The sequence below is a fragment of the Amblyomma maculatum genome, chromosome 4 (genome assembly GCF_055883805.1).
Source record: "Amblyomma maculatum isolate TAMU_Amacu chromosome 4, ASM5588380v1, whole genome shotgun sequence".
NCBI lineage: Eukaryota > Metazoa > Arthropoda > Arachnida > Ixodida > Ixodidae > Amblyomma > Amblyomma maculatum.
Window position 1 is genome coordinate 103,700,800 of NC_139347.1, and position 9,012 is coordinate 103,709,811.

Below are 9,012 nucleotides of genomic sequence, written 5' to 3' on the forward strand. Positions count from 1 at the left end.
GCATCTGAATGTTTATGGCCGCTTTTATTCACCACAGTAAAATTAAACTCTTGTAGGCATAAAGCCCATCGAGCGAGCCGCCCAAAGGGGTCACGAATATTAACGAGCCAGCAAAGTGAGTGGTGGTCGGTCACGACGGTGAAAGCATTCCCGTACAGATAGGAGCGGAAGCACTGTATAGCGAAAACAAAGGCGAGACAATCTTGCTCAGTAACTGCGCAATTTGTTTCGCAGTTACTCAACGAGCGGCTGGAATATGCTATGACGTGCTGATCACGGTCATGGCGTTGTATAAGTACAGCGCCGATACCGATACCACTTGCGTCAGTGTGTACTTCAATTGGAGCGGATGGGCAGAAGTGGCATAGGATGGGGTCCGAGGTTAAAAGGAATTTGAGATGACGGAAAGCTGTGTCACATTTGCTGGTCCAATTGAATGGTGCACCTTTATGAAGCAGACATGTCAGTGAGTAAGCGACATCTGCAAACCTTGGTATAAAGCGTCGAAAGTACGAGCATAGACCTAAAAGGCTCTGCAGCTCTTTTACTGATTGGGGCACCTTAAAACTTTTGAGAGCTTCAAATGTCTTTGGATCTGGTCGAACACCTTCTTTGTCAACTAAGTGACCAAGAACAATTGTTTCACAATCCCCACAGTGACACTTCTTTGAATTCAGTATAAGTCCAGTTGGTTCCATGCAATCAAGCATGATATCCAGACGACTGTTGTGCTCACGAAATGGTTTGCCAAAAATTACAATGTCGTCCAAATAACAAATTTGTCACTCGTCCACGCAGGATTGTATCCATGAACCACTCGAATGCAGCAGCCGCATCACATAATCCAAAAGGCATAACATCGAATTCATAGAGACCGTCTGGTGTTACGAATGCCGTTTACTTTTTATCTGCAGTGTGCATGAGAATTTGCCAGTAGCCTGATCTCATGTCAAAGAAGAAAACTATGAAGCTGAGTGCAGACAGTTATTGCGTCATCTATACGTGTAAGTGAGTAGACATCTTTCTTCGTTACTGCATTTAGGCGACGGTTGTCAACACAAAACATTCATGTGCCATCTTTCTTTCTAACAAGGATGACTGGAGCTGCCCAAGGACTAGAAGAATCTCGTATAATTCCGTACTTCAGCATCTCTTGAACTTGATCATCGGTTACGTTCAGCTGCTGAGACTCGATATGGCTTCTGGCGTATCGGAGGCGCGGACCCGGTGTTCATCGTGTGATGAATACGACTGGTAGGCAGCGGTGTTGAGTCGTCCTTGGCAAAGTCAAACACTGTCACGTGCTTCAGAAGCAGTTCTTTTAGAATGCGATGATCGAATGTTGAAAGAGAGTTGTTAATCATTGCCTGAACTTCGGCTTCTATAACTGGTTACACATGCTGCTCTGTGGCAGAGATGTTTAACGCCGCGACAGAACCTCAGACGCCTTCCTCGAAACGGGTGAGTTTTAGGCCTCGAGGCAACACAGCTGGCTCTTCAGATTGGTTGACTGTCCACAACTCAGTGCGGCCTCTATTCACGGGAACGAGGCAACGAGGCAAGAGGATATTAGTCTTAGAGCAGGTGAGTGTTGGTTCTACTACAGCTTCAAACGATTCCCGTTGATTGCGGATAGAGAAAACCCGCACGAATGATGCTGATAAAGCTGGTACAATTTCTTCCACCGCAAATGCTCCAAATTCAGGTGCCGAATGATCCACAGGAGCCGAAAGTAGTGAAAAATTCAAATTAATCTCTCCCGTGCGACAGTCTAAAGTTTCGCCACACTCTTGCAGAAAATGAATCCCCAGAATCATATCATGCGTTGACCGAGGCAGCACTGTCAATTCTGCTCTAAACTTTAGACCACGAATAGCAACATCTGAAGCACACACGCACCAACTGGAACCAAAGGTTCACCACCAACACCACGAAATAACACTGCACGGTCACCACTGAATATTACTTTCATACCTAAACTCATCGCCAGTGTCCACAAGAGCCCAAGCCATTGGTCGCACACCATCAATATGCACTTCCAAATTGTTATTTAGCATAAACACGGGTAGAGGTATGGACGTCATCGACTCGCCGGCGGCCTCACCTCCATCGGCCGCATCTCCTAGTTTCCCGGAGGTGGAGGGGAAGAATGACGTCTTGGGGAAGGCCTCGCAATATAAATGAACTTCAACGAGAAAGCTTATAGCAGCGTAAAGATGTGGTATCACTCATTATTCTCCGTGGACACCTGTCTCCTAGTTTCCCGGAGGTGGAGGGGAAGAATGACGTCTTGGGGAAGGCCTCACAATATATATGAACTTCAACGAGAAAGCTTATAGCAGCGTAAAGATGTGGTATCACTCATTATTCTCCATGGACACCTGAACCGTGTCGTAGCCTGATTTGACCTCCTGAGCTTCGTGCAGAAAGTGGAGCTCCACTCCAACACCTTTTCTGCGGAAAATCCAATCTCAGCGTGCCTTTGTTAGTAAAACATCACAGGAACGCCTCTGTGAGATGGTAGGTCGGAAACTGGGCTGGTCAGTATAATTGTGAGATAGTTTGTAGTTAACATATGAGGAGCCATTGCTAGATGTTCAAGGCCACACAACTTGACCAGCTAAAGCTGCCATATAAGGCAGCCCATTTGCATTACGAAGCTAAGATCGAAACCTAACTACCTCTCGAACGTTGCTATACAAATGAGGCACAACATTCATAGTGATGCAGGTCCTTTTTCGCTACTTTCTAAATCGTTACTGAATATCTACATCGGATCATCTTCTGGTGTTGCGTTAGCTAACTGCTGTGTATTGTTAATTATGTGTGAAAGAAAAGAGTCAAATTAAATATTTAGTGCAGTTTGGTTCTGTTTATGGTGCTTAATATATGAAAGCACGCAGATGCACTTCGCTTATGTTTTAGTCAAAGGATTAGTGATTGAGGCAGCAGCAAAATGCCTGTGCGCGAACTTTGATCCAGAATTGGATGAAAAAGCAGGAGTAGTATCACTTTCTCGTCATACCCTTCCTGTGAGCCTTATCTAATATGAACTATGTATGTATGTATGTATGTATGTATGTATGTATGTATGTATGTATGTATGTATGTATGTATGTATGTATGTATGTATGTATGTATGTATGTATGTATGTATGTATGTATGTATGTATGTATGTATGTATGTATGTATGAATGTATGTATGAATGTATGAATGTATGTATGAATGTATGTATGAATGTATGTATGAATGTATGTATGAATGTATGTATGAATGTATGTATGAATGTATGTATGAATGTATGTATGAATGTATGAATGCATGTATGAATGCATGTATGTATGAATGCATGTATGTATGCATGTATGTATGCATGCATGTATGCATGCATGTATGCATGCATGTATGCATGCATGTATGCATGCATGTATGCATGCATGTATGCATGTATGCATGCATGTATGCATGCATGTATGCATGTATGCATGTATGCATGTATGTATGTATGTATGTATGTAAGTAAGTAAGTATGTATGTATGTGTGTATGTATGTATGTGTTGTAGCCGCGGCGAGCGAAGCAGAAGCAGAGCGACTAAGCAACATGTTTATTCGGCATGCTGGGCCGTACAGATTAAGAGACCCGCACGAGCGATCTGCGCGCTGACTTCTTAACCAGTCCACACTCCCCCTCACGGCGTTGCCATTCACACACGTCACAGCATCACGTGACACTACATACCAATCGCACACAATGCGATCACATGATACTTCATTCCCTTTCCCCCTAACTGTTTTACACCAGCTCTATGGGGTATAACGATCAGGAGGCTTCCGAGAACGAGCACTGCGCCGAAGAGGTGGCGTGTCTGGAGGTGGCGCATGCTCCCGGAGCGGTGGTGCAGGCAGCGTGGACCTTGCAGGCGAACTGGCGTTCTGTCCCCGCAACGTAGATGCTTGGGCAGGCTGTGGTGCTGAGGAATCCTGTGGCTCAGACGTATCTAAGGAAGGGGTCTTAGTAGACGACTCTTTCGGTACAGAATCAGGCATTGAACTAGGCACAGAAGGATACACAGTTGGCCCGGATTCCACACTTTGAAACGAACACGGACGTAGGTTGTCAGCATGCACAAACCTCTGTTCCTGCCCTATTCGAACATAGTAGGTGGATGCACTGCACCGCTGTTCTATAACGCCTCGCAACCACTTCGATTCCCCAGGACGTAGTCCTTGGACGAGCACATGGTCGCCTTCCTCAAATGATCTCCATGACCGCCCTCTCTCGTTAGCCTTCTCTTTCGTCTGGTAGAACCTGTCGTCCATACGTTTTTCCAAGTTCGGTTGGAGAAAGGTCAGGCGTGTGCGCAGCTTCCATGACAGAAACAATTCCGTGGGTGTCAGCCCCGTGGTTGCGGTTGGTGTGTTTCGGTACGTGAACAGAAATTGGTCAACCCGATGTTGCAAGTTTTCCTTGATCCCTGTTCTTCTCTCGTCGAGAACCTGTCGCAAAAGGTCCCGCTTAATGGTCTGTACGTAACGCTCTGCGCTTCCATTTGATGCGGGATGGTACGGTGGCGTCCCGGTATGCCGCACCCCATTCCTGCGGAGAAATTCTGCGAAATTCTTGGCACAGAACTGTGGACCATTGTCCGTAACTACTTCTTCTGGCAGGCCGTAGGACGCAAAGACACTCCGCAGCTTTTCAATGGTCTTCTCGGTAGAGGTGGATGGCATGACGAACACTTCTGTCCACTTGGAATGCACATCCACTAGGACTAGGAGCCACTGGTTATCGGTAGAAGCAAAGTCCAGATGGATTCTTTGCCATCTGCGAGTTGGCCAACCCCAAGTTATCAGTGGAATACGTGGCGGAGCATTTTGTGTTAACTGACACGTGTCACAGCTTTTCACAATCTGCTCAATGTCCTCCGTGAGCTGAGGCCACCACACAAAGCTACGGGCGAGCATTTTCATGCGCGTCATCCCGGGGTGTCCTTCGTGCAAAAGATGCAACACCTGTTTGCGCAACCCACGAGGTATAATCACTCGATTTCCCCATGTAACACACTGCTGATCTACAGATAGCTCATGTCGACGAATTAAATAAGGCATTAACTCATCATCTTTAACATGCGGCGGCCAACCACTCATAGTATAACACAGCACTTTCGACAATACTCTGTCAGTTCGAGTGCACTTCTGAATTTCAACAGCAGACAATGGCACTTCATCAACAACTGAAAAGAAATGTGCATAATCCGAGACATCACTGCGATTTGCAAGTGGTAACCTTGAAAAACCGTCAGCATTTCCAACCTCTCGACCTTTGCGGTAAACCCAACGATAATCGTACGCTGCAAGCAGTAAAGCCCAGCGCTGCATGCGGGCTGCTGTCATCACTGGTACGGGCTTACCATGAGCGAGCAAGCCTACCAATGGCTGATGGTCGGAGTAAATCTCAAAGAGATGCCCGAACAGATATTTGTGGAACTTTTTCAGCCCAAAAACAACAGCCAAGGCTTCTTTTTCGATGTGAGCATACCCCTGCTCTGCTTTACTTAACGTTCTGGAAGCATAGGCAATTGGCCTTTCGTCGCTTCCAATCTTATGAAAAAGAATGGCTCCTACGCTGTAAGCCGAAGCGTCGCACACTAGTCCTATCGGCTTTTTCTGGTCGTAGTATGTCAGCACATTGCTTTGTGTCAACCAGCTCTTACTTTCTTGAAACGCTTGCTCAGCTTCCTGTGACCACTGAAATCCCTTTTCTTTTTTTAGAGCATTATACAGAGGCTTAAGCTTAGCTGACATGTTCGGTACAAACTTCCCGTAGAAGTTAATCAAGCCCAGGTAAGCTCGCAACTGTGCCGCGTCTTTTGGACTTGGTGCCTCTTTTATCGCTTTCACCTTTTCATCTGATGGCCGAACGCCCTTGTCCAGAATGTGGCCCAGGTAAGAGACAGATGTCTGAAAGAATTTACACTTTTCCTTTTGCAATCGCATGCCTCTTTCTAGAAAACGTGCCAACACCCTTTCCACTCGATGAAAACATTCGTCAAATGTTGAACCTGCGATAAGCACATCATCCAAGTAGCAGCTTACCCGCTCAAGCCCTTTTAACACATCATCCATGACAGACTGGAAAATAGCAGGTGCACTTGTGATGCCATAGGGCAAGCGCGTGTACTTGAAAAGCCCCAGGTGTGTATTGACAACCACCATTGATTGTGCCTCCGGATGCAGTTCCAGCTGTTGGTACGCTGTCGACAAATCAAGCACTGTGAAATACTTGCATCCTGACAACTTTGCAAACAAATCTTCCATCACGGGAAGTGGATAATGGTCAGTTCGCAGGCACGGATTCAATGTAACCTTGAAGTCCCCACACACTCTGACTTTGTTGTTCGCCTTAGGCACAACTAGGGGCGTCGCCCAGTCGCTTTTCTGTACAGGGACTAACACTCCCCTGTTCACAAGAGACTGCAATTCAAGTGACACGGTTTCCCTCAAAGAAAATGGCACCTGTCGCGCTTTGCAAAATACGGGGTTGCTCCCCTCCTTCAAAACCAACCTGACTGGACTACCTTTGATCAGCCCCAGAGTGGGCTCGAACACCTTTGCGTACTTCTCAAGTACCGCCGCAACTTTGTCTAAACACACGCCATGCACACTTGACCAGTCTAGCTTAAGAGCCTCCAGCCAGTCACGCCCTAGCAACGCAATGTCGCTATTGTTGTCGGTTTTAACGACAATGAGCGGAAGTTGCTTGCACTGACCATTATGTTCGACTAGAACCGTCAACTTCCCTGTGACTGTTAGCGGCGACCCACCATATGTCCTCAAGTTTATGTGGCAAGGCTCTTTAGGTAGACTGGGCCACAATTTCCTGTATAGCGTTTCCGGCACAATGGAAACAGACGCACCCGTGTCTATTTGCATGTTAACATCCTTCTTGGCTACCTTGAGACAGATTTCATAATGCCCTGGGCGTTCTGCACAAGAATAGACATTGTACAACAACACTTGGTCACAATCCGCGTCCTCCACAGCTACCGAATTAGCCGCGTCTCTAGACTTGAACTTGCACATTTTCGCCAAGTGTCCGTAACGCTTGCATGCACGACAACGATACTTGCGAAATTTGCAGTTCGATGCTTCGTGCGCTGAGCCACACCGAAAACAGACCGGCGATTCAGACACTCGGTCCCTTGCTAGTCCTGCACCGGTTGAACGCTGCTGCTGGCGTTTCCCACCGCCTGGCTTATGACGTACGGCGTCGACTGTACCTTGCGTCCCGGTCGGTTGAAATTCCCGACTTTCCTTCCGCGCTAGCTCGATGCTTTTCGCAACGTCGCAGGCGTCCGAAAACGTCAACTTGCTTCTCTTCAGCAACTCTGCTTGCGTTCCGCTGTCGCAGAGGCCCACTACAAAGCGGTCTCGAAGAGCCTCATCGAGGAATTCCCCGAATTCGCATGAAGCTGCCAAACGCCTCAACTCCACTGCATATGCTGCTATGGACTATCCCTGATGCTGGTACCGCCGATTAAACTTGAATCGTTCTGCGATGACCATGGGCTTTGGGGTGAAATGACTTCCCAGCACTTCTACGAGTTCCGCATAAGTCTTGTCCTCTGGCGTTTTAGGCTCTAGCAAAGTCTTCAGTGTCTTGTAAGCCCTCTTGCCTATTGCCGTAATAAACATCGAGACCTTGAGGTCGTCGCTCACCTGGGAGGCCTTCAGGAAGTGCTCGAACCTTTCCACGTAGGACCCAAAATCCTCGTCTCCGTCCTCGACGAACTGGTCGAAACTTCCAAGCGTTGCCATCCCTGTGCCTCGCCCAAACGCTCTCCACGAACGCCGGTGCTTCCACGCACGCCGCGATGAGTTTCACGCAGTACCGCAGGATCACGAACGCCGCGATGCGTTTTACGTAGTCCAGCGGGATCACGAATGCCGCGATGCGTTTTACGTAGTCCAGCGGGATCCCATCCTCGTCGCCAATTATGTTGTAGCCGCGGCGAGCGAAGCAGAGGCAGAGCGACTAAGCAACATGTTTATTCGGCATGCTGGGCCGTACAGATTAAGAGACCCGCACGAGCGATCTGCGCGCTGACTTCTTAACCAGTCCACACTCCCCCTCACGGCGTTGCCATTCACACACGTCACAGCATCACGTGACACTGCATACCAATCGCGCACAATGCGATCACATGATACTTCAGTATGTATGTATGTATGTATGTATGTATGTATGTATGTATGTATGTATGTATGTATGTATGTATGTATGTATGTATGTATGTATGTATGTATGTATGTATGTATGTATGTATGTATGTATGTATGTATGTATGTATGTATGTATGTATGTATGTATGTATGTATGTATGTATGTATGTATGTATGTATGTATGTATGTATGTATGTATGTATGTATGTATGTATGTATGTAAACAATACATTCTCCTTGTGTCTCATGTTTTACTGGATGAGCACAGTACGGCGCGTGTTCAGAACAGGACCAAGCGGTAAGCGTGGGCACTTGGTAGTCTGGCGTATAATTCGGGAGACTGACTGGCAGAAGCGCTGGGGAGTTCTTCCTACGAGAGAACGCCTGGCCAGGTGGGGCGTCGTATCAGAGGAGGAATGTGCGAATTGTGGCGTCACCGAGAAAATTAATCATGTTATTTTTGAATGCGTTGTAGCGGGGACATTCCGGTGGCTTGTCTACCGTACGCTTCAAGTTCGAGCACACTACGACAGAAGGTGCCGGCGCCAAGCACTTGCCCATTTAATTATTCTGGCCTCACTACCTGAGCTGTGGCGTCATCGTTGCCTCGCTGAGGCTCGCCGATTAATGCAATGTACCTGCCGCTGCAGTCTGCGCCTGGTCGTCAGGTAATACTTATCTGTCTAACTCGCGGCGGACAGAGAGGCGCAGTTTCTGCGGCGCTAGCACACTCGTTTTTTTTCTTATCTGTGACAACAGTCTGGAATTGGAGACTAAGGTACTCA

General features: G+C 47.3%; 1 pseudogene; it reads right to left on the minus strand.

The window, feature by feature from the left end:
- Positions 1-5,900: 5,900 nt before the first annotated feature.
- Positions 5,901-8,108, minus strand: LOC146191901 (uncharacterized; annotated as a pseudogene).
- Between the last annotated feature and the right edge of the window lie 904 nt (positions 8,109-9,012).